We start from the raw sequence: 25410 nt of genomic DNA, 5'->3' as shown, positions 1-25410 counted from the left end.
GTGAAATATTGAATATGTCAACTGAAGAACTGCGAAAGAATGGAACAGATCTTGCACGAAAATTTGAGCGAGATCTAAATGCATTTGAGTTTTGCCAGGAACTTGCCGTTTTTAAACAACAAGCGTCAGTATTATTCGTCGACATAAAAAAGGCTAGAGTTTTTTTTATCTCTTGCGACAGATCTACACCTATAATTTTCAGGATGTCTTTTACAATAATTGTATTGCCCTGCAGATTTACTCTATACTTCCAACTACATCCGCAAATAAGCGAAGTTTTAGCAAATTAAAACTTAATAAAAACTATCTGAGATCATCCATGAACCAGGAGCGTTTATCAAGTCACGCAGTTCTGGCAATCGAAAATCAAACAGCACGTCAAGTTAATTATGATGATGCCATAGATCTATTTGCAGAGCAAAAGGCTCGCAGAGTAAAATTTTAATTCCGTAATATTTTAAGAGCGTTAGGTAAGAACTTAAAATTATTAATGAAATAAGAATTATGAAAAGAAGTACAAATACTAACCTCTTCCTTTCAGCAGTAGCTCGTATTGTTGTTAAGTATAGCTAATGAAAGTTAGTTACGTAATTAATCAGCTCATCAAGTGTCCCAACTTATGTTACCTATTGTTTGTAACTAAAGATTATTTTTATTACGAGGGCATATTTGATTGAACGTTAGGACTTACTTATTTAAGTATGCTATTAAAAAAAAGGAATTTGATTATTAGTGATTTGTAAATTGTATATATTCGTTTAAGCTATTGTTAGTAATGTGACATTTCTATTTTTCGTACTATGCTGAACTGCTTTAGTATTTAGTATCCAATATGCCATAGAAATTTCTCTTACTTTTTTCAAAGTTTTAGTCAGACATTCCATTGATGCGACGGAACGCGCAAGAACAGTATCTTCCTTTTGAATTTCAATATTTATTCGATTGATTTCTCGAAGACTATTAGCCCAAATTATCAGGTTGATAATAAATTCAAAAATTTTTACAACATGTAGCAGATGTCCTGCTTAGTACTTTGATTCTGCATTAAGTAAAAGATTATTAATTTCTTTCAAGGATTTTACTACTTCTAGTAAATTTGTTAGAAGAGCTCTCACAGCCACATATTTTGTGGATCACCTCGTCTAGCTGCTTCCTTTAAGTGGGTTTTTGTACATCTTTTTGTAATATCCCATCGAATAGTGGATCCGACAAAAAGCTAAAACATTGCACATATTCGACCAGCTGATTGATTTCTGTAATCCTGGCTTGTACTCCGTTATAAGTACCGGCTATACTAGATCCGTTATCGTCAGATTGACCACCACATTATCCAATATCCAAACGATCAAGAGTCAGTTTTCCCACAATCCGTTGTGAAATGCTGTCTTCTGTTTTTCCACCAACTTCTATGAAATCAATGAAGCCCTCCTTTATTTCACACACATCACCACATATTTTTTACGTATCGAATCACCTGGCTCATTTGTTCTGTATGCGACACATCTGGAATGCAATCGAACATTATTTTATAATATTTGGCTTATTTGATATCATTTAAAATGCTATTGCAACTGTTTTCGCCATTATATCAATAATTTCATTTTGAATTGTCTTTGTTAAATATGATACTTGTCCCTTTTTTAAGTGTTCTAACTGGTACTTAAGAAGTGAGTTACGTTTGGCTAGCAGAGTCATTAAATTCAAAAAATTGCCTTGACTAGGCCGAGGACACTTTGTGAACAGATTGCTAGGGATTTCATCACACCCACGGAAAGAAAGACAGTTTGTTGAAGATAAAATACGGCATCTATAACTACCTGTAGGATCTCTCTCCGTTTTTCTTTCTCTGTGTGAATTAGTCGCTTAATGTCATGATCGATGCCTTGACACTGTTTCATTTGTTGTAGTCGAATTTTCCACTTCGAATGTCGCATCATGCACTCTCTGTGGATTTCAGATGCTTCGTGCTCAGTTAACCTTTCTGAAACTTTTTCTCAGTTAATGAATCCTGTAGTACACAATGCTGATGTAGCGGCAGTGGCATGTTTCTGGTAAATCTCACAGGGTGTAAAAAAATTGCATTTTTAAGTTTAGAATATATAAGCCAAGATCTGTTAATCTTTTCATTATTTGTTAATGTTCTGTGCCACGATGAAGATATCAGATGTCTTCCACCACGCTCAGTGGACCTAAGGTCTGCGTTTTCTGGATGATTTTCGGCTGATAATACAGCTTGACTGCTTAAGAAAGATCGTTGCTGATCGTTAATTTTTTTTCTGTAATTGGCCAACTACCTGTGTCCGACGAATCAAAAGTTTTTAAGTCTTCTTTCTGCTGCCCACATGCACCTAAATGTGAAAATACTTTATCTCGTAATTTTATGTCCTCTAGATGTTCGTTTGAGGTCGATGAAAAAGGTTGCTCTCTCAGTTGCTGAAATGTTGTCTGAGGATGATATATGAAAATTCTTCATCTTGGTCATTCAAATTGCAAGAAATATCAATATCCTTTCGAATCTCGGCTCCATCAGAAGTTGCGGCAGGGTCTGACGGTTCGTGTTTTCTGTGAAGCCTTTTTTCATTTTAGCTGCAATTTGTTATAAGAAAAGCTAAAAATCGATGCAATTACACTCAGCAGTCTTACGGTCACGTCGCGGACGCGTACGCTAACTAAATGGTTGCGTCTCACTTAATACGGTGAGGAATACTGGAAGCAGGCATATTAAAATAAAATGAAAAAACAGAAAAAAACCCCAAACTAAAAAAAAAAAAAAAAAAAAAAAAAAAAAAAAAAAAAAAAAACAACTTTAAAAATTATAAGAATAATAAATCCATTTTTAAAACCTATGTTGCCGACTAGCTGCAAAAAACCAAAACACCTTACTTAATTTCTGTTGGATATTCTCAACGAACATTAATTTTAATTATTTCATTGGTCGAAGGTTAATTTGTATTGGATGTTAGGAAAGAGTTACAATTCACAATGCTTCCCCATTTATTTCGCAAGAGGTGTCGATATGAAAACAAGACCCTCTATGCTATCGTTCTATTTCTCGTTTGAATATCCAAGCCTAGAGAGAGAGGATAACAGAGGGACTCAGACGTCATTTACTCAGACAGATTACTCAGACAGGGACAAAAGACCAAGGAGTTTACGGAGCACCTTTGCAATAAAATTACATGTTGTTTGGCAGAAGGGCAGGGCTGTCTGACGTTGTCAGTGACGCCTGGAGTCCCTCTATTGTCCTCTCTCTGATCTTATCTTTAGAGTCGTATTCGGCTGTACTTAGCTTACTTTTAACTGTTTGTTCCATTAAAACGTTTCCGAATAATTAATTATAAATATTCTTAAAAGAGGTTTTAAACCCGTTTAAAACTACTAATGTTGTATCAAAATTTCACAACATTCCAAATACGATCTAGCGCCACGCTTGAATTTGCCGCCCGGAGCACAGACCCCAGCTTGCCCCCCCCCCCTCCAGATTCGTGACTGGTGTGTGTGTGTGCGTATGTGAAGCATTGCCTATTGTTCCAAGTTTGTAGTATTTATTTTATTATATTATTTTCTTTCATTCTGAGAAATTATATATTTTTATTTATTAATGCGTAGAATTCTAGTAGCCTACACAGAATATGGCGTGATTTAAGAATTTTAGAAACTGATATGAAAGCTGTGTAATGATGTTCATATGCAATAAAAAATATTCTTCTTTTTTTATTAATGTAAAGTTTAAAATTTTTAGAAAATAATGAAAATTGTCTAATTATTAGTACGTAAGGAATTAGGTCGTTACGTAGCAAGAAGGTAATTTATAAAAATGATAAAATTGAAATGTTTCACAATATGAATTTAAATTAAATTTTTTTTATTTGTATAAATGCTTTATTAAAAATCTTTGAAAATATTGAAGCTCTACAAGTATTAGAGACTGCGACGTTGTTTAACGTTTTAATAATTGGTAGAATTCGCTCACTGTATCATGGTAATTTTAAATATAAACAATTTATTATACTTATTATCAGTAACGCCTAAGCTTAAATGTTATAAATGTAAATTAAAAGTAAAGAATTTGATATTAATTTACAATAATAAACAATTTATTATTGTTATTTTTAAGAGAAAATAGAAAGTAAGCGTAGTGTAAATGCGAGACTACCATCGACTTTATAAGAAATAGACTAACCCAAACGGGTTTCCTCCCTCGTCTGAGGCGTTGCCGGCTGTCACCGTGATCACATCCGGAGGAGTAGGGACGACTGGCAGAAATTTAACATTGGTTGCCTATTGCAGCGTGTATAATTGTCAAGAAAAAGCTGGTTGTAGCGCCTCATTTCACAAATTAGAATTTCTATATATTTTTATTTTTGAAATTGAGATTGATTTTTAAAAATTTAGCATATTTATCAAGCATAATTAACATTCCAAATAATTATAAAGCTATTGTCTGCTTTCAGGACTGGATATTTTTTTAGCTTTTCCTATGCTGTAAGGAAAATTATAACTACTTCTTTAGAAAATAATATTTTAAATCTGAACTAATAGAAAATTTGAAACAAGCAATTTTCTCTTGCAATTTTTATGCTTTTTAATGGTGTAAATAAGTAAAAAATACTAAAATATTGAAAAACGAATTTTTGCAAGTTTCGTTTAAAATTCTAAATTGTGCTGCTTTTTTAAAATTATAGATGAGTATTATAGCACAATTTCTATAAAGGAATTTTATTTCAATTATGTTTCATAATACATCATAGTGATAAACACTTTTGACTCCTTAAAATTTTTTATACATTTAATTCTAATATTAAAATTGTATTTAACCGTAAAAATTAATTTTGCTTGTATTTTATAGTGATTTTTTTTAAATTTACTTTTAGTTCTGCATAAGATTTTTTTTATTTACTGTTAATTTAATTTATTAGCCCAAAGGGGCGGTAGCCTGGAAAGGCTGTTAGTTTCGAAGCGGCATGTTGTGCTGTTTTACTATAAGTGTCCGTGTCTCCTTGCAAATTGTTGCTACAAAATATTATCGCCCTGTATTATATGTAAAGAAATTAAATAATGAAGAATCTGCATGAATACATGTAGGTTTCTCGCACTGTGACAAAATCGACAGTATCTAGAGCCATCAAATTTTGAATAATGTAATCCTCCATTTGAACATGGGCATCTGGATGGCCGAATTTCGAATTTGTTTTAATCTGTTTCATATTTTGTAAAACGTTAACGAATTTTTGATTAACAAACTCAACGAATTCAGAGTGAGCACTGTACGGAAAATAATCCCAGTTTTATCTCCAGTGCGGAAATTCTAAAGATATGCTGTTTTCAAATGTATGGGGTTTACGGGCGAAGAACATGATATTCAATAAATATAAGTAACACACAAAACGTTAAAAAAAAAAGGTTCCTTTTGGGCGTAATATAAAATCTGAGTGCTTCTAGATTTTGTTTTACCTTTTTTTTCTCCCTTCATTACACTCAGAACACTTAATACTCCGAATTTTATAAATTACTAAAATAAATATTCCACTTTAATGTTAATAAGTTAATGATGAAATAATCAAATAAATGATTGTTTTGTAATGTTATTATAGTTTTGAAAATCACTGCCTGAAAATGGTCTTTAAATTAAAAAAAAAAAAAAGTTATCAGATCTTGTTTAATTTTACCTTATTTATTTCGAAGTATCGCGTACTATCAATCTTATTTAATTTTACTTTATTTTTACGCAAAATTAAGTTCATAAATTTTGTGCTTAGCGTTTTTACCGTTTTACCAAAGTAAAGATGTTTGTACAAGAATAATGTGTGGAATGCAGTAAAAAGTGCCTTAATGATATACATTAAATCCTATTTGGAAAAAACTGTGGCTTTCATAATCTCATTACTATACAACGTATCACATTTAATAATTAAAAAGAGTTATGTGATACAAACGCCATAGGTTTCAGTGTTAAAGTAAACCAGATCGTCCCTACTCTTTCTTGCCGACATGTCGGTGACGCGCGCCCCGCCCACTGGGTTAGTCTATCTCTTATGAGGTCCATGGGAGACTACCATGGAGACTACATTGTGACGTCACAAGCTTAGTCCCACCCATTTATGGACGTCACACAGCTCCGCCTACTGAACTTTGTTCATGAAGCCTATTCTGTGCCTTTACCACTGTTTGTTCTATTGTTTTAGTGACTGTTTAAATTGTATGAAGTATTGTAACGGTATGCTTTAGACAAATTTAGTTTTTAAATCAGTCCAGAGTTAGAGGACAATATTTTTATATTTGAGATTGAGCAGGTAACAGGTTGCCTCTTAATTAGCATTTTTTTATATACGTTTTGTATGTAGGCATAGGTATTATCATTAAGTGTTGTAAGGCAATTTGTGTTCAGAATTGTTCTTTCTTTGTAGAGTTATCATCTTCAGTCATCCGTGCACTGATTCAGCCATTTTTCACTTCCTTTCCTCTTCCAGTTACCAGTGCCTAAACCATGAGCCAGCTTTCTAATCACTTACCTGTGATGTAACTTGTTAAAAGCAGCAAGCATTTCTTCTCGTTATAAAATGGCTTATTTTCTTCTAGGAGTCGTTATTCAACAAGTAGTCCCTTGAAAAAAGAAAAAAAAAAAAAAAAAGTTGCTTACGCTGCTGTATTTTTGTACAAGTAGCTACATACTTTGGCTTCGGTGCGAAAACTTAAAACCAATTGATTTCTAACTCACAGCACACAAAACCCAAGGATGCCGAGTTCAAATGTGGTAATGATGGGTTTCTTTATGGTTTGAATTATTATTAAAACCCAAGATTGCTTACCTTTTAAGCAACATAAGGCTATTTCAATGACCTTTTTTTTTATTTATTATTATTATTTTTTTTTTAATTTATTTATTGCATTGGGCTCAAATAACACGGAACCTCGGTTGATGAAATCCTAAACCCAGAGACAAACCCAGAGACGCACCGCCCACTTGCGCAAATTGTGGACTAGATCACGTCGCAAGCTATAGAGCTTACAGTGCCTTTCCTAAATCTAAGCCTCAAAATAACATACTTTACTCAGAACAGGTTATAACTAACAGCTCCCAGGTGCAAAGTTCCAGAAATTCCGCGGAAATTTCGGAACTTAATCAAAAACTCACAGAAGCCAAAGAGCTGATTGCTAAGTTCACCGCTGCTCTAAATATGCTTAAGGACTTACAACCAACTAAATTGGTTAAATATGTAGTCAGGCCCCAATACAGCCAACATGAATAATTTTTCTCACAACTCGTATACACCGGTCAAAATCATGCTGTGGAATGCACAAAATTTAACAACGAAACTTCATGAATTTCAGAATTTTGTCAGAAGAGAGGATGTGGACATATGTTTAATCACGGAAACTCATGCTATTCAGAGTAAAAATCTTCGTATGGCAAACTTTACTTCCTTTAGGTGCGATACATGGCGCCACCGGGGCGGTAGCGTAATCATTTACGTGAAAATGTCGTATAAGGCCTATTTGATTAAAACAGAAAAGGCGTTTGAAATGGTGAAGGTTCAAGTAAAGCTACCCAGGCTTGGAAAAATTAACTTTTGTGCAATATATAATCCTCCAGACAATCAATTGACAGATAATATCCTTGATGAATTGCTTCTCAGCCAAGAGCCCTGTATAATCGGGGGGTGACTGGAACTCGAAACATGTGGACTGGGGCTGTCACAGTACAAACAGAAATGGCAAGGTAATTCATAACTATGTGCATAATCACCCAGTTTATTTATTTATCCCTGAAGAAGCCACTTACTTCTCGAACATCTCAGGCCGGCGTCATGATATTATGGACTTTTTCCTCTCAAAGGATAACATCCCTATTTCCCTTGAGGTGCTTGCTGATCTTTCATCAGATCACGATTCTGTTATAGCTAGAATAGGTGGAGCTCCCAAGACAAATCCAACTCCAAAGAAAATAGTGGACTGGAACCTATTTCACAATATCGCTAGTACATTGAAATTCAGTTTAGGCTCTCTTAAGACTAAACCAGACATTGACGCTGCAGTAGAAATTTTTACCAATAAACTTCAGGAATTCCCACAAAATGCAACTACAGAAATAGCGAACAAACGGCACACTTCCTGCACGTATCAGAGCAATTATTACTCAACGGAACAGACTTCGCAAATAGTACAGTAAGGATTGGAATCCGGCTATTAAGACGGACATAAATAGGCTCACAAGGCAGATTAACACCGAAACGAAGTATGGAGTTACAAAATAGACAACTTAAATCTGGATGAAGGTTCATTCTGGAACTTCGCTCGGAACCTGAAAAGAGTCTATCACCATTCTCAAACAACACACGGTTTTGCATATACCGATCAGGAAAAAGCGGACACTTTCGCAAAGCATCTGAGCGAGCAGTTCACTCCGAATGTAATTCCGAACAATAAGGACTCTGATATTGACGACTTTGTTCAAGAATGGCTTGAGATTAGCACTCCCAACAACACGATTAAGCTCACTACTCCTTTAGAAATAAAAGATATCATCAAGCACACCAACTCAAAAAAGGCGCCTGGAAGTGATAAAATTACGAACAAAATGATGAAGAACCTGCCCCACCGTCTAATTACCAAGCTGACTAGCATCTACAATGCTTGTTTGACGCATTCATATTTTCCAACCCCGTGGAAGCATGCAAGCATTTTTCTGTTACAAAAACCAGGCAAGCCTCCCGCTGAACCTGCCAGTTACAGACCAATTAGCCTCCTGTCGACACTGGAAAGATTCTTGAAAGAATCATTTACAATAGAATTAAACCTTTCCTCGATATCCTGGCGGATGAACAACATGGCTTTCGAAGAGGACTATCCACTTCTCATCAGTTAGTCAGAATCACTGAATATATTGGAGCGGCTTTACATAACAAAAATAGTGCAGCTATCCTCATGCTAGACGTGGCAAAAGCATTTGACCGCGTCTGGCACAGAGGACTTATTTTTAAGCTCATCAATTTGAATTTTCCTCGGGAAATTATTCTCATCCTTAGCTCATTTTTTAACTCCCGCACTTTTTCAGTGCGGCAAGGAGATTCCAGTTCAAACCCACATGAAATTTACGCTGGTGTCCCACAAGTAAGTATATCATGGTAATGGCATCTTTAGTTACTTCTTCAAGGAATTACAATGGCAGCAACCAAAAAAAAATTTCCGCCTCTATTACTGGCTTTATGCTTTGCGAATTGTGCACTAGAAATGCGCGCTATGATTGCTGTTCCTGTTCATTTGCCTTGAAACTTCGATCGTTTGCGTGTTCGATCAAGATGTTTTTGCATACCAAATTTCGTCACGATCGCAAAAGTCCTTCTTGGCCCTCCGATTTTTTTTTTTTTTTTTTTTTTCAAAAGAGTGTATATATATACACTGGTTATCATAAATTAAGGAAAAATCCCAAAAATCACGATTACTGAAAAAGTTACATGTAAAATTTAATGAAACTTACCCACAATATACAACACATAGTAAGGTAGCAAATAACATAAAAAGAAATTAACAGACAAATATGGTAGTATAGAAATTAGCACATGTATAAAATGAACAAATCGAAGGCGTCAGTTTGCTATAGGAAAAGTACCTTTAATGATCGCCTCTAGAAGCAATACAGCACATACAGCGATGTGTGATGCTTTCAATTATGCTGTCTATCAGTTCCATAGGAAGCGAGAGCCATTGCTCTTGCAAAGCAGTTGCAAGCGCGACAAGGGTTTGAGGGGGCGGATTGAGAGCAGCTAGACGTCTCCCTAAAGCATCCCAAACGTGCTCGATAGGATTCAAGTCAGGGGATCGAGCTGGCCACTCCATGCACATAATTGTTTCCTGTTGAAGATAATCATCTACGATGCGAGCCCTGTGTGGTCTTGCGTTGTCGTCCTGTAACAGAAAAGCATCACCTATTGCCCCGGCATATGGGCGCGCATAAACATCAAGGATGTTATCTCTATAAATCTGAGCATTCATGGTTCCCCTTGGAAAGACATGGAGGTCTGTGCGTCCACCCAAAGAGATGCCACCCCAAACACAGACATTGTCTCTTCCATACGCATCTCTTTCACGGATGTTTGACAGGTGATAACGGGTTCTAGGTTCTCTCCATATCAAATAACTCCTACTATCTCTTTCTAGACTAAACCTGGACTCATCCGTAAAGAGAACCGCCCTCCATTGATCAGGCGTCCAGTAGACATGTTGTCGTGCCCACTGAAAACGGTCCCTCTTATGGCGTGACGTGAGCGGCACACAAATGGCTGGTCGCCTCGCATACAGACCACCTTCGTGAAGCCTTCTATGCACAGTTGACGTTGAAACGAACCTTCCGGTGGCTGCAGTAAGGGAGGATCTAAGAAGAGTCGGAGTAGCGGTTCTATTCCTGCGTGCACATAATGTCAAATATCGGTCATCGGCGCTCGTCGTAACAGTTGGCCGTCCTTGGCTGAACCTCCTAGATGCCGAATCTGTGGTTTGAAATTGCCTCCAAAGTCTATGAACCACAGAAGAACTCACATTTAGCCATCTAGCCACTTCTGTTTGACTTTGTCCTGCCTCTAGTCTCCCAATGACTCTCCATGGCAGTTCTGCAGGCAAATGATGCCTGGAGGTCATTGTTACGAATTCGCTATCTCAGATTTCTGATGTCACTGTCACAGTGAAATATGTGGGCTTGCTCTCAAACATGGACTTTTATGCTCCTCGCAGATGACGGATTCCGAAAGCAGCGCCACAAATTTGCATATCGCAGTTTTACTCAGCTACTCTTACTTGGCAACATATTCAAACTTTACACGGTTTGGCTTATTTTTGAGGGAGTTATCGCTAATTTTGTGATTTTTCCTTAATTTATGATAACCAGTGTATAAAAATACTGAAAGATTCATTTTTTACAGCCTTTTCTTTGTGACCACAGTTCAGCAGTTGTTGCTAATAAATTCAAACATAAATTATAGCTTATTTTTCTATTGATGGAAGACTGAAGATATTCAGCATAAAAAGTTTTTTTATAATACAAGTAAAAAACTGTATTGACAGAATGCAATTACAAAAAAAAAAACCAATTTAATTACAAATTGTTTGTTTCTTACATACGGGCGGGCATATTGATAACTGTTTGTTTCTCACCAGTACAGAAATGCACCAAATAAATTTATTCACCAAAACCACTACAGAAAACAAAAAGGACCAAACAATGTATATATGTATAATAAAGTATTTTCAGATAGTGTTTATCTGTTAATGAGATATTATATATTGTCAAAAAAATTAATATTGAAATTCATTGGAATAATTAAAATTTACAGGAATAAGTGCAGCATCAGTTTACAAATCAAATGATTCTGAAAATCTTGTATGAAATCATATTTTAATTTTGCTCATTGCTTTGCGTGTCATGATTAATTATTCTAAAAAGTTTTTCATTGCTTTAACATAAATGAGTGTTAATAAGCTCGTTTGTTCATGTTTTTTTTTTTCATAATATCTATTTTCTTGACATTTTATATTAGTATAGTATCAACACATATTGAATATTCTAAAATTTGCGATCAGAAAGTCTAAGAAAAAGTTTCTATTTTCGGCTGGCGAGTGTACAACATTTATTTTCCTCTACATATGTAGAACTTCGAAAAAAATCAAAGAGGCTACAAATGGTCTGACATAGACACATTTTATAAATAAAAAGGGAAATATTATTATACATATATATGTTACCGTGAAAGACCGAAATTGGAGAATGTCGACTTTCACCGGAGAATGTCAACATTCACCAAATACGTCGATGAAAGATGGAATATTGCATTACATTCTTGTACATTCGGACCCTCACCGGTGTATGTCGACAATCACAAATATACTCTGGTATAGGTCGAAAAGAGAGGAGTATATGTACACGCTGTCATTGCAAAAGAAAGTGTTCCACAAATAAATACAATTGTAAAAGCAAGGGCCTCTTGTGGAATTCAAAGTGTCATAATAGTTTAAGTTTGTGCAATAAATAAGATTTGAATCACATTATTTAGTAAGATTTTAACTTCTATTATTTTCCTTTCTGATTTTGAATGTACTGTATGCTTTAAGTTCTTATATTCTTTAGTTCTTATTTTAAGTCTCAAGTGCGTGTTTTCGCGACTGAATTACGAATAAGAAAATATAATATTCTTATATGTTCAACATTCACCATTAGTCCATGGTGAATGTCGACATTTACCGGTGTAAATCAGAAATAAGAGTATTTGGAAAGTATTTCTGACATACACCAAGCGACTACGTGAATGTTGACATTCACCGGTGAAAGTCGGCATTCTCCAGATTTCGGTGTTTCACCGTAACATATACACATTTCTGTTAAGTACATTAAAACTCAAAAGTTGAACATGCGCTCTTCTTCACAAATGCAATTCTAATTCTGTTTCTGCATAGAAGCTCTTCTTTCTTCCCATGCAACTAAAGTTTTATTTTTTATTTTTTATTTTTTTTTTTTAACTATTTTGGAAGAATTATTTTGAAAAAAGATTCTGAGGTTAATAGATTAAGTGATAAGCATTGCTACGCAGAGAGTTATGAAAACTATTGACAGATATACCATTAGCTGTTCTGGAGATCCCTCCCAGCTTTTTCATGGTAGGTTCTGAAAATTTTAAAAATATTTGTATAGGTTTCCCCTTCTTTTATTGTACATAGTTTTGCCCTCTGAGGGCTAGCTTATTGGTAAATTATATTCCCTTCATTATTTTTGCTTTCATTTGGTGTATTCAATTGGTATTTGTATTTTTGTGCTAGCATTTTATTTTCCCTTGATTTATTACATGAAAATTGTTTTGTGCAAATTGTTTGCTAAGCTATCCAATCATGGCAGGTATTCTCACATTTAATTTCCAAACATGTCATTTTACCTTACTTCTATTATTTATGTTCCAAGTCATTGTAGCCTTATCTACTACTAATGTGTTCAGTCAAAATCCCAGTCTTTAGTTTGCCCCTCTTCTTTCTTATTACTCTAATATCCCTTCTGGGAACTTCAGTCAAGACTCATTTATGGGAATTGTCACTCGGGGTTTACAAGGTAACTTTGAGCGACGTGTCCAGTTTAATTACCATCAAATATTGTAATGTTAATATTATTATGTATTCTTATTGGAATGTTAATTTCTTTTAAAGAAAAAATATTGTGATAATTACCGGTAACTTATTCATGACTAATTTTTATTTGTTATAGTCTTACTGTAAACGCGTTCTTTGGAAATTAAATTACATAATTTCCTAGATTTCGTATTCTAGAAAACAGATGGAGATTTCATTACTGCCACGTAGCCAACTTCTAACTTTATTTGCATAAATTTAAAATTAAAGTTATTTATAGTTTAATTTTTGTAATATTATTAAATTAGTATTCTAAAGTATTAAAACTGCATGAAAATATTAATAATGTATTTTTAGTGCTCGAAAATCTAGAAATTACTTGTTTAAAAATACTTTCAGCACACTCTTAAAATTATATTATAAATAATGTATGTAATTAAAAATTACTTCATACTAATAAACCACAAGAATGATATTTATGAGGGAAATTAATATTTTAATTATTAAATTATTAAAAAATCAATATTTTAATTTTTTCCCATAAGTATCATTGTATCAAGGTATGCCAAAAACAGTATCAGAAATTCCAACTTTAAAATTAAATATCTCAATTAGTTTTTTGTCATGTGAGTGTCAAACGTTTTGTGTTCTATTTTATAAAATAAGTATAAAATTTTCCCGAGTAAAACTAAAGGGATTACAGAACTGCATTAAAAGTTAGATTCTGTAATTTTTATAAAATTGACTTTTTAATTTTGAAAATGCCAAAATATAAAATTTGTATCAGTTGAAATATTTTTTAACTGAAAGTTTATCTGCAATCAACGGTTGCAAAAATAAAACCCACAAAGACTTTTATGCACATGGTATGCATAGGACATTTTGCTTTCGAGAACTACATTTAGTAAAATCTAAAAATACGATTATTATTAGAGATAAAATAAGTCCCATTATACGTTTCAGCTAATTTCTTGGAAAAAAAATTAATTTAACCTCTGTTAGGCCTGAGATTTTACCAAGAAAGCTGAAATCTGCCGTAATAAAGAGGTATTTTCTTGATTTTAATGCCAGAATGTCCCTGGTACTTTATACCTGAATTTATGTAGTGCATTAGTACTATAAGAAATTTTCTCCGTCCTTTTCCTTCTCCTTTCTTCATGGTGTAATGGTACCACACTCGGCGCGTATTCCAGAGGTCCAGATTTGAGTCCCAGTGAGGGTATTGCACATTTTTCACATCTCCAGCTTTTAAAAAAAAAAAAAAAAAAAAAAAAATTCTAATGACTCTACAGGGGCATACGAGCTAAAAGGTGGTGGATGATGATTCTTCACCACCAAGATTTGCCAACTGGGTTCCCTAATCGCCAGTCACCCTTTAAAAGGAGGAGTATATAAGGTATTTTGTCCCTCCTTTCTGCATGGCTTCGTGGTGTAATGGTACACTCGGCGCATATACGAGAGGTCCAGGCTCAAATCCTGGCGAGGGCATTGCACATTTTTCATATTTCCTGATTCATAAAAAAAATCCTAATGATTCTACAGTACCTCCCAAAAAGAGAGACACCCACCGGACCAGACGTTTTGTTCCGTAAATACAAATGTCTGTTATTGAGAGATAAATACGTGCCTAATTCAAAGGGATCAGGACCAACAGAATTATCCCTTAAATAGAGGTACTTTTAATAAACTTTTAAGTTTCTGGACATACTTCAAGATGCACACATACACACACATATATATAATTACAAAACTTTTTTTAAACAAAATATAATCATGCCTAGTATTTTATACTTTCTCAAATATGTCACATAAAATATTCTAGACCATATACATATATATATTAAAGCTTGAACATCGTTAATGGGCACATTACCTAGCTAATCTGCAGATTGACTGATTTGCTCTGTTAAAGAGCAGAATCAAGAGTTTTTCACATTTTACCTATGTAATGTGCACAATAATGGCTTCTGTATCGGTTTAAAGTTTAAAAGTTTGCTTCTCTCATTTCCTTTCTCTCTTCTTCCTTGACTGTATTAACTTGATTCTTTAACTATTAAAAAATAAATAGCATTATGTTAATTCCCTTAACTGTTATATTATTTTAAACCATTTTATTCTTTGTATCATATTTTTTAATTGATTGATGATTGATTCTATCAATTAATTTGCTGTGTTTGATTGTATTAACTTGATTTTTTAAATATTAAAGAATACATAAATAACATTATGTTAATTTAAACATAGCTTATGTAATTAGCTTTGTAAAATAAACATTCTAGCTTATGTAAAATAAACGCTGCTGTTATCCAGCAAAGATCTTATTTTCACTTTAATAAGTGGCTAGTAGGTCTTTTGAGAAATGAAACAATTTTCCGCACTTTAACGGATCACCCTAGTTGTCGCGTTTGTTTGCTAAAACTCAGCTTCCACGAACGCCCTCTGGCGGAAGAGACAAAAAGTAGTTAGTTGAACGGCTAATACGTCTAACAGATGTTGAAACGATAGACCGTCTCCGTATATATTGGGACCATAATGCCTGTATTGATTATAACTTGTAAATATCTTTCATATGTTAATTAAAATTTCTTAAAAAAACGTTTAAAGCCGTGTTCCGCCGTGAATCGAATTTCAGTATAGAGACGGATACCGACAGGAAAGGAAGGCAGTTCAGGGCAGCCCTATTTAGAAGGTAAGTGAATTTTCACTTATCTATTTAATGATCTAAAAATTTTAATAGTACAAAGTTGATAAAAATTTTAATACTAGTTAATCTGCAGAATAACTGATTTCCACACTTGCACTAACACACACACACACACATATATATATATAATATAAACATGGGTTTAAGATGGCATTGTTTAATACTGATATTGAAAGCCATCATATGACACTCAATTCTTGGTACAATATTTTTTTTTCTATTTAAATTTTTGTTATGGTTCAGTGATAATTTTACATAAGCTAGAAAAGGAAATTCCAAGAATGCTCATTGATTTCCATATTTCGAGGTAAAAATTTCAATGCTTTGTTACGGTATAAATTGATTTGATTAATTTTTTGTTCCCACCTTTTTTCCCCTGTAAATCACTGTAACTATTTACCTTGCGCTATAATAATTAATATAGCAAAATCGTTAGTTCTCATTTTTTATTTCTTCCCTATTTGAATATATTAATGCTCACTGTATTGTGCTTGAAAATTTTCTTTGTAAGAATATGACACAGTTTCATTCAATATGTAGCTCAGAAAGCAAATATCTAATGTCCCTCTTTTTCCTGTTTGAAAAATAAGACATCAGTGATTCAGATTTTAGTAGCTTGAATTTTGTTTAAGAATTTTAAATATTAAAAAAAAATTCTGTGTAATATGTTTGATTTGGATGTAATCATCTATTAAAAATCAATATAGAAGTAATCTAAATCTGCCTTTCATGGACTGGGGGGGTGGAGGAAAAATTAACACAAAATCCATATTTTTTTAGTTGGACAAAAACCGCCTGGAAAAGAATTATAAAGTATACATCAGGGGAAACAGGCCCGCATTTCTTGATTTACGTTCTTCCTTCAAGCAAGACCTCGCAGGTACATCCTCTGAACTGGTCTACGGCCCAGCCCTTCGATTACCGTCTCAGTTCTTTCAGCCATCCTCTTGCTCCAGTCGATCCAGCATTCTTTCTCCAGACTTTTCGAAAGGCGATAAAGAAGCTGTCTCCGACTCTTACATCATGCCACAACAAAAATCCGCCCCATTCGTACACCCTGCACTGAGCACTCACACTCACGTGTTTGTGCGAAACGACGCGGTAAAACCACAACTCACTCCTCCATACGATGGACCCTTCAAGGTATGTGCACGTAACAATAAACATTTCACCATTCTCGTGCGTGACAAGAAACCGTTCTGGGAATAGACCGACTGAAGTCTTCTTCGAAGCTTCAAACACTCAGGTTCCCCGTGATCAGCGATCCTCCTGATACCCCGGACCCAACTGTTCCTCCAGATACTCCTCCTTCGATCGACCTTACGCTTCCTCCCAGTGCTCCACCAATCGTCACACGATCGAGAAGATGTGTGCGTCAACACCAGATATTTGTGAACTGATTTTTTCATCGTACCTTTGGTACTCGGGGGGGGATACTGTGAAGAACTCTTTATTATTATTATTTGTCCACTGGCCCAAGAAGGGGCGCTACCAATTTTCTCCCTCTTCTCCACTAGGGGAAAATTCGGACTGGTTACTCTGTTCCTGACTGGCGTTGGTGAAGCACGCGCTCACCTCTCTTCCGCTTCGTGATGTCTTCGTAGCTTTTCATGATTTTTTACTTACGTGGACTTGCTACCTGAACTTCATTCAATGTGACTGTGTATGAGTGAACATGTGTTGAAATATATATCTTTTCCAGTATTAAATAAAAGTGTTAATATTACCGAGCCAAGCTATCATCGCTTTATCTACAGCAATAACACACGACACCCTAAATGGCATCCATAGACGAAAGCCATAGCTCTTTTTCATACTTCTTTTGGTAGATTTACAATATCACCAAATGTCAGAGTGTCTTGTTGTGCAAACACGTCTGAGGATTAGGATACCTAACGGGTTGTGAATTTTCTCTTGAAGATTTTCTTTGCTCTTCATACTCATTTGCAGCATTTAATTCGCCGTTATCTGTGTTTGAAATTAATTTGTCTTCATTGTCATTTTTCCTCAAATGAGAACTATCGGAAATGTATTTTTGGTTTTCTACTTTCTTCTTTTCTTCATTAAATTTAACATTTCTGGGAACAATGATGCGTCTTGTTTCTGGAATCATTAAACGATATTCCATTGTGGAATAACCTACAAATAGTATCATTCTGACAGATTTTTCATTTAGTTTTTTTCTTTGGGATGGTGGCACAAGAGCATAAGCATCCCAACGAAATACATGCATGTTTGACAAATCAGGATTTTCATCGTACTTCAAAAAATAAAGAACACGATTGTCAATTGAACTATTTGGGAGTCGATTACTTATATAAGGAGCTGTAAGTACTGCTTCACCCCAAAGAAATTTTGGTAAATTTGCCTCAAGTATCATTGCTCTAGCTTTTTTCCAGTACAGTTCTATTTGCTCTTTCAGCCACACCATTTAGAAAAGGTGTATAGGGAGGTGGAAGATCTATTTTTACACCTGCTTTTCTTTTAGCAACGTCATAAAGTTCTCCACTGACATATTCTTTGGCATTGTCACAGCGCAATTTTGTGACAGTTGAATTCAATTTAAAGAATAGTTCAAGTTCATCAACAATGTCACTTTTTTTTCTTTTGAGCAGTCTTATTTCTATAAATCGCGAGCAGTCATCACTTATAGTCATGAAATACTTTTCTCCGTGGAGTGTTTGAGGTTCTATTGGACCATATATATCAGTGTGTATAGTTATAAAAGGTTTGGATTCGTTTCTGCAAGCACCCTTTCCTACAGGAAATGTACTTTGTTTGACATGAACGCATTCTTCACAAAATGTTTATTTTGCAGGAAGATTCATTAGCTTTAATTTTTAATCACAACAGTGTCCTAATCTTCTGTGCTATAAATCCCCATTCTTTATTGCTGAAGTTGTGTATAAATTTGGCGAAAAATCACTAAAATATTGTCCGCATTTGTCCAAATATCTAAATCTAAACCGTTGTTTTTGTTTTCTATGTAAACTATTTCATTTTTAAAAATTACGCTCAAACCTGCCGCTTTAATATTTTTGACGGAAATTAATTGTCCGTTTAATTTCGGAACATAAAGAACATCTTTTAACATTATTTCAAAACCATCCTTAGTTTTGCCGCAAATGTCACCAATGCCTTCAACTTCTAAAACCATGGATTTAGACGCGCTCCAGTCTTAGGCTTAACTGAGGTAAATCATTCCTTGTGAGAGGATACGTGAGAAGTTGCACTAGAATCAATAATAAATGGTTTATGCACAAGATTTTCAGCCATAAAAGATATTGCAGGTGATGCATACTTATCACTAATTGAATTTGCCTGTTTTATTTAAATTTATTAATAACTCAGTCATTAATTTCAGCATTTCCTGTATAACTACTATTATGCAAATGATTACCTGTTCCACTTGTTCAGTATTACCTGCACTATACACATATAAATTAAGTATTTTGTGCATTTTACGTAAAACGTCATTATGCGGCTTTTGCTTCTACAGCCACAGCCCTTAATCATAGGATTAGCAAAACATTCACTTTTGAAATGACCAGTTTTCCCACAGTTATGACAGATGAAATTCTTTTTTCTACATAATTTAACAGAATGTCCTTTTTTATAATAAACACAAAACAATTCTTTACGAGCACTAATAAAAACAGAGTAGTCCATATTTGGTTTAGAATATTTATTTAGAATATTTATTTTCACTTTTGTAATCGAACATAAGGCATTCAGAATCAATAAGTCTGTTTGTAACAAAATCCAAACTCAAATTATTTCCTTTGGAAATGACATTAAAATGTAAATAATAACATCAAAGTTACTTACTTCAGATCCAGAGATGTGTAGATTACTAACCAAGTTCATTATGCTGTCTCACTGACACATCTTTAGATTTTCTTATGGTAGCTAAACGTTTAAAATTCTTTTTAAAATATGGCTTATTGTAAACACTTTTGCATCATCTCTCCTCCTTGAAATAATTCTAATTTTTACATTAGGTTTAGTTTTTATTTTAAAGGGATATAGCAATTATTTCTACTTCGTTTTCACTGCCACTGTTCGTATTAAGAATGCACTGTTCCAGCCTAATTAATATGCAAAAATGAAACTCGAGGTTACGTCATCTGGAAAGCTGGGTTGTGCCGACAGCTGATTGACTGCCGTGAGATGACGTCATGTGTACTTCATGTATAAATATCTTGCATGGCTCTGGCTTAGTCCCTCTCACATATCATCACATATCCCTCCTCGGCCTGGGCAAGCGTTAATGCAAGTGAAATTCACCGGCTGCAAGTTCTGCAAAATAAGATCCTGAGAACCATCACGAACGCCCCATACTACATTCATGTCCATAAATTAAGGATAATACGGAGTCACGCGGAAATCCAACTCTAAAATAAATATATCACCTGTAAAATCACTACACACATCTTCAAGAATCATGCAAACTTCAGGAAGTAACCAGATGTCACCGATGGTACGTCACAATGACGAGAGTGTAAGAGAGTGAGTGATATATAAGGAATACAGGCAAAGAAGTAAAATTGTTCGCAGGCGCTTTATAAGCATTTCAGTGCAATAACCGAATAGTTATGACTCAAAGGACGCATTTGGATGATTTTTTAAGTGGTAGAATTATCGGCCGTCTGGAATGTGGGCGTACCCAACTGGAAGTATCACACGAACTTGGAATTGCCCAGAGCGTCATCTCCAGGCTTTGGCAACGATTCCAAGATGATGATAATGTGAGTAGACGATACAACACAGGTCGCCCCAGAGTTATAGTGCCGAATGAGGACCGGTATTTGGCAGTTACTGCCAAAAGAAACAGGCGGAGCATAGCCTCAGACCTGTCTCATCAGCTCTCTTCAGCCACTGGTACGACAATTTCAAGGCAGACCGTGTACAGACGCTTAGGGCAGATTTGGTCTATATGCTCGTAGACCTATCAGATGCGTTCCACTTACTGCAACTCACTGTCGCCTGCGGTTAGCCTGGAGTAGAGAGCATGCATTGTGGACACCGCAACAGTGGGCTTGTGTAATGTTTTCCGACGAGTCCAGGTTTAGCTTGCAGTCTGATTCTCGCCGGACTTTCATATGTAGAGCTCCAGGTACCCGTTACCACCAAGAAAACATCATTGAACGACACCGTTACGGTGGTGCAGGAGTGCTCGTTTGGAGGTGGAATTATTCTGGGTTCCAGAACTGACCTGCACGTTCAAATTGGAACCATGACAAGCCAAATCTATCGGGCCGTCATTCTGGAACAACATGTACGTTTATTTCGGGCCGTCACGGGCGCACAATTTGTGTTTATGAATGACAGCGTCCGTCCTCACCGTGCAAACATCGTAAGCGAATGCCTTCAATCGGAGGATATCACCCGTATGGACTAGCCAGCATTCTCACCGGACTTGAATCCAGTAGAGCACGTGTGGGATATGCTTGGCCGACGAGTTGCAGCCCGTCAACCTCCTCCTACATGTCTACCGGAACTTCGGAGAGCATTGCTTTTTGAGTGGTGTAATATCCCCCAAGATCAGATCGATAATGTGACACTCAGCATGCCTAGGCATTGTACGTCTGTATTGCATTGTATGCCTAGGCATTGTACGTCTGTGGACTGCATTGCATTGTCTGCATTGGGACACATACAATGTATTACAATCATACCAACCATGTAATATTGGTTTTTTGTAAAGTTTTTTTTAATTTGCTCCAGGGAGAAAAAATTGCTAATTTTTTTAATAACATCAAATATATAGCATCTTTTTTTTTTTTTTTTTTTTTTTGCTCTTTACCTTTTGTTTAATAAATAAGCTTTACAAATAAGTCAAATTTGTTTTGCTTCTAACTCTTCCTTTGCTTGATTTTGCATTATCCTTAATTTATGGACATGAGTGTATATTAGAAATGAAGATTTACATCGTGACCTTCATATTGATTACATATTGATTATATCAAAGACTACTTATCCAAGATAAATGGAAACTTTTTCAGGAAAGCAAAAATCAACAGTACAGCTAACTTTGAGTATATTCTGAGATATGAAACCATCCCGGACGATTTGCTCATCCGACCTTATGCTGCACACTTAATTAGGCAAGCCAAGTGTTACTAGTTGGTACTTCGTGTTGACGCTTCGTGTGCGTCTTTCCTCATCATCTCTTCTGACAAGGATTCCAATCTTGATTTCGACCAATCACAGTGAAGTGCCAGCAGGCTACAAGCCTCTTACGGACTTTTAGGAGTAATTTCTTTGGTCTTGTTCTTGTTTGGACCAGTGTTGCAAATAGCTCGCGTCAGCTCCTGAGCCCAGGCGAAAATTGCGCCGCATTCCCTTTTCGCCCCTCAGAGGAAACTTAATCAGGAATTTTCTATTACTAGGCTCCGCATGGAACTCTTTGCATGACTGGGAAGTATTGCTCCGGCAATAGAAACCCAGTACAATACAGTACATCACAGCTTAGTCCTTCTTTTTCCTGTTTCCATTGCTCCTCGTGTGATGCTCCAGTTCTCATTAGGAGACGTGTTTGTGATGCGTGTCGTCCAGTGTTAAGTGCCGTGGTTCCGGTCCATGTTGGTTTTTCCATGATTAAGAGGCGACGAATCTGAAGTTGTGGTTCCCGGTGAGCAATTGCCGTGGGCTGCATCCTGTTCCAAGGTTAAGCGGTGAAGAATCTCAAGTTGTGTTCCCTGGTGAGCAACTGCCGTGGGCGACATCCTGTTCGAAGGTTAAGCGGCGACGAATGTCAAGTTGTGGTTTCCGGTGAGCAAAAGCTGTAAGGCGGTATCATTAACACAAGCGTTTTTCAAGTCTAGCGGCGATGTTTTTCCAAGCTGTGATCTGCAGTGAGCGGTATTTACAAATTCAAGTACATTCAAGGTTTAATTTTTTTCAGGTGCCTTTTTGGCCAAAAGCATAGACCTATTTGGTCAAGTCAAATTCAGATTTAATCGTGTAGTTTTGTTCTGTGATATGTTCTTCGCGAGTTATTAAATGCCAGTATTCATAGAACAGGTAATATATTTATTGTATCATTAATGTAGTAATATTCTTTAAAAGAAAAACACTTTGGGTTTAATGCATAGTTAACTAAGTGTAATTTTTGACAATGATTATGTTACATTCTTAACTAAGTTTCTGGTATTGATCAAATTTATAGTATTTTTATTTATATATATTGTTAATAAATTGGCTAAGTTTAAAACTTTTGTCATCTATGCCATCCGTCATCATAGAGTTCGCTCGAGACTTAAAGCGTGAAGGTAGTCAGTCCCCTCGCTCTTCATCTCTTGTTACTTTCATAGTCTTTGCGTTTGTGTTACTATGTTTGATCAGATAGCCTAGCTCAGTAAAAGTAGGCGGCCAGTGTAACTCTGATTCAAGACTTATCTTTGAATTATGGAACGAATCCTGAACTTCATCGCAGCTGAAATTATTCGGCTTGAGATCCTCCAGGAAGAGAAAGGAAACCTTACTCCTGATGAGTCACGTGAACTAGACCTCTTCCGACGGTTCCGTGCCGTCGCTGACCTAGAGTTCGTCAAAGCTCGACCAAGACTGCAAGTCTCTGCTTGTAAGGATACAAATTCGAATTTCCCACCGGTTTCCAACATTAAAGCAAATGTTCGACGAGTCCAGAATCCTGCCCGATCTGATGAAAATATAACTAAATATAAAGCATTGGACGAAAGCTCTGACTCAGATGGAGGTGCTCTTGGTGATATGACCAGAAAACCCACATACCAAAGAAAAAGCCAGTCGTCAACAAGACTGCCGAGAAAGCTCCGGATTTGCCCACCACTGAGCCTGTGTCCGAGACCTCATCTCAACATGACATGGATACAAGCCCCGCCCCAAAGGCCACACCTCCAGCCAACCAAAGTGCTCCATTCATCAGTGCAAGAAAACTGCCACCCATACTGGTGAAAGACAGCAGATTAACCAGTTAAAAACTTTCCTCAACAGCAAAAATTTCTCTATGCACGATTATTACGGCGAAAACCTGATGACGGAATTAAAATTCAGGTGAAACTACCCACAATTTACCGACAGATGACTAAGGTGTTAGACGACAAAGGAATTTTATACCATTGCTGTGCACTTCAAGAAAAAAAAGCATCTGAAAGTTATTATTCGAAATCTCCCTTCTTACATGAAACCCGACGAAATTATGATGGAACTAAAAGAAAATGGTTTCGACGTGGTGAGAGTAAACCAACTTAAAAGACGCATAGACGGTGAGGTCGCCCTCACTCGGAAGGACAAAAACAAAGATATCTGTAATAACAGATTTGTACTTGGAATGAAGATCAAAATTGAGAGCTACTGTGGCCGCTCTGAACCCTTGCAGTGTTATCGCTGTCAAGGGTTCCACCATGCGCAATCTCACTGCCGACACGAACCGCGCTGTGTTCGTTGCGGAGGATCGCACGAATCCTACTCCACTCCAAAATGTGCCAATTGCTTCGAGTCGTGTCACACTGCAAACTACATGGTTATGCTCGGTTCCCTAAGCCTAAGACTCCTCCACCAGCTAAAACGTACATTGATCGTGTTGTACAAAACAGAGCCTACGCTCAGGCCCTTAATTTCGGTCTTGCCCCGGAATTCATCTCTGAAACTAAGCAAGTTGCTGCTAAGCTTAAAATGCTCGTTTCTGCTCTGAAAGAAGCAGGACTCAATCTTCTAATAAGACCATCTACATCTCAAAATCCTGTTCCCAATAGCACTGTTCATGGATAATTACGCCAGAAAGTGCACTCCCGTAAGATTTATGATATGGAACGCCTCGGGCTCTCCACCAAACTAATGGAGCTTCATCAGTTCTTAAATGAGCATGACGTAGACATTGCACTGATTTCGGAGACGCGGGCTCTCCACCAAACTAACGGAACTTCATCAGTTCTTAAATGAGCATGCCGTAGACATTGCACTGATTTCGGAGACTCATGCCCAGCCCTGTCTTGGAATAAAAATTTCAAACTATTATTCTACCGCTGTGATAGGCTTTCTCACAGAGGTGGTGGTATTGCAATCTATGTAAAACGTAACTTTCCCTCTTGCCTCATACGAGGCTCTAGAAACTAATTGTGAGCAAGTTACTGTGTGTGTCATCCTCCCTACATATAATCATCTTTACTTTTGCGCAGTTTATAATCCTCCTGCAAACAGACTTTGTAAAAATTTTTTGGACACTATTTTACCTTCAGATTTACCTACTATCGCCGCTGGCGATTTTAATGCTAGACATACTGACTGAATTGCCGGAAAAGTAATAACAATGGTAAAATACTTCATGAATATATTTCTCAGCATCCAGTGGCAATGCACACCCCCCTGAATACACTAGACGACTCAGCCGGATAGAACTCTCGAACATACTAGATATTACGGTCGCTACTACTATGACACAGCACTTGCGGTGAAGTCTATGAACATAAGTCACGTGATCAAAAAAACTGCAGGAAGTTATTTCCTCTATCGAACAATGGTGCAGTTTCTGGAAAATCCGCATAAATGCCCAAAATTCGCAGCTGCTACTTATACTACTTTTAAGGAAAAAGAAACGCAGTGTACCTATAAAGAAAAGT

This window comes from Stegodyphus dumicola, chromosome 5, assembly GCF_044657685.1.
Source record: "Stegodyphus dumicola isolate Sdum_Otavi_A_Nest chromosome 5, ASM4465768v1".
NCBI classification, from domain to species: domain Eukaryota; kingdom Metazoa; phylum Arthropoda; class Arachnida; order Araneae; family Eresidae; genus Stegodyphus; species Stegodyphus dumicola.
Note: the sequence above shows the minus strand (reverse complement) of the source record.